This window comes from Citrus clementina, unplaced genomic scaffold (genome assembly GCF_000493195.1).
Source record: "Citrus clementina cultivar Clemenules unplaced genomic scaffold, Citrus_clementina_v1.0 scaffold_8, whole genome shotgun sequence".
Taxonomy (NCBI): Eukaryota; Viridiplantae; Streptophyta; class Magnoliopsida; order Sapindales; family Rutaceae; genus Citrus; species Citrus x clementina.
In genome coordinates this window covers 16,015,924-16,018,241 of record NW_006262022.1, presented here as the reverse complement: position 1 = coordinate 16,018,241, position 2,318 = coordinate 16,015,924, and positions in this window count along the sequence as shown.

The following is a 2,318-nucleotide window of genomic DNA, read 5'->3' as shown; positions in this document are numbered from 1 at the left end:
TTAGGATTTATTTTGAAAAATTCTTGTAACCAACTCTATATGATGTACTCACATCCAATAAATAGAGACAGATCAATTTTGATGCAATTGGTGAGAGTTAATTCTCTTTGGTTCTTAAACAAACTCTTTGAACTTATCGGATTTTCATGGCATTCAAACTCTTGACTTATTGATCAGATCATCCATAGTTGATTGTGGCATCCTCACATACCAAGGTTTGTGCTTTTATTAAGTATCGGATCGCAGTTCAATTCAATTCTAGGTTTAGAACGATCTTGAAGACTAAATTGATTAGGGGTCGCGTTAGTTCTTGGCGGGGTTCGTATCATTTGATATCATAGCGAGGTTCTGACTAGGTTTTGCTTATCATAAGCCTTAATTCCCGTTCTCCCAAATTTAGTTTTGAAAATCCCTAAAATTGTTTTGGCCAAATTTCATCCTCTTGCTTTAATTTCTAAGTTTCGTTAGTCTTTTATATCGATTTGTACTAAAAAGAAAAAAGAGGATAAAAAGGAAACAAAGAAACAAGAGAAGAAGGAAGAGGATAGAGAAAAAGAAAAAGAGTCCCCAACCTCTGCTTAAGTGTGCAAGTAAAGGAAGATAAAGTAGTGCAATGGGAAAATATTTTCCATACTAGGTGCTATGTTCAAGACCAAGTATGTAATATGATTATTTATGAAGGAAGTTGTACTAATGTTGCTAGTATTATCATGGTGGAGAAGTTAGGGCTAGTATACAAACTATAGTGTTATGTGATGTAATACTAATGTAGGTTGGACAATTGTTACTTGGGTGGCCTTGGCAATTCGACAAACGTGTGAAACATGATGGCTTCACCAACAAATATTCATTTGTGGTTAATCAACGCAATATTACCCTTGTTCCATTGACACCAAAGTAGGTTTACGGAGACCAAATGAGCCTACAAACAAAGAGAGATCAAAAGAAAGAGAGTGAGCAAAAGGAAAAGATAGAAAAAGAGAGTGAAAATTAGAAAGAGGGCGAGAAAAATGAGAGAGAAAAAGCAAAGAAAAATGCGGCCATTGAGAGAAAATTAGAGGGAAAGCAAAAGAATTTCTAAACAAGAGAGAGTAAGATGAAAAAAACTGTTGTTTTCACATCAGCCAATGATTGTACTTTTGTACAAAGAGACATTCTTAAACACTAACGAACTTGACCCTACTTTGCCTAGTTCTATTACTTCTCTCTTGCAGGAATACAAGGATGTCTTTTCCGAGAAAACACCACATGGTTTACTTCTAATTCGAGGGATTGAGCATCAGATTGATTTCGTGCCTAATGAAACCATTCCAAATTGACCAGCCTATAGGAGTAAGGAACTTCAAAGGTAGGTTAATGAATCGATGAAAAAAAAGGTACGTGAGAGAAAGAATGAGTCCATGTGTAGTTCCGATTTTGCTAGTTCCTAAAAAGGATGGGACATGGAGGATGTGTGTTGAATTCTAAACTGTCAACAACATAATGGTAAAGTATCGACATCCCATTATTAGGCTAGATGAGATACTTGATAAATTACATGGTTCTTGTGTATTTTCTAAAAATTGATCTGAAAAGTGGATATCATCATATTAGAATGAAAATGAGATTGATGTACTTTGTATAACGCTTCTTTTCTCTTAATGTTTTGTCTAAATAATTTATATGATGGTCTACCAAGGCCAGTTCAATCAAAAGTCACCACAAATATGACATGTGTGACGTCAACCAAAAATTCATGTTATCTTAAGTAGCATTATTATTTTATTTGTGTTCCTTCTACTATCATTATTTATATTTAGTTTTGCTATAGTTATTAATATTAGTATCATGCCTCATGAGATTTATAGTTAAATATAATAAGAATGTATATATGTTTATGTTCTACGCTATTTTTGTACTCTTTTAGATCAATAAGATATTCTTAACATTTTGTTTATACAATTGATTTGTATAAGTTCCAACACTTAAGGTGTTGAAATATCTTTTTTCAGTTGAAATCATTATTAATTACTTTATGAGATTTGATCGTGACTTTGATTATCATTTAAATAATTATAATTTGTAGCCAACACTTTTTTTTTTAAATGAGTATCATTCTCTTTTAAATATGTATATTATTTTCAACTCACCAAATAAGTTCTTCAATCTTTGCAAAATAATCATTCATGACTATGATTTTAACTATTATATGGCATAATGAAATTTTAACAGTATATTAACAACATTTATGACTATGATTCAGGCATGCTTAATTAATTATTTTTTAAATGGTTTGTTGGCATTTACTTGTAAATGAAATCATATAAAAACCAATACAA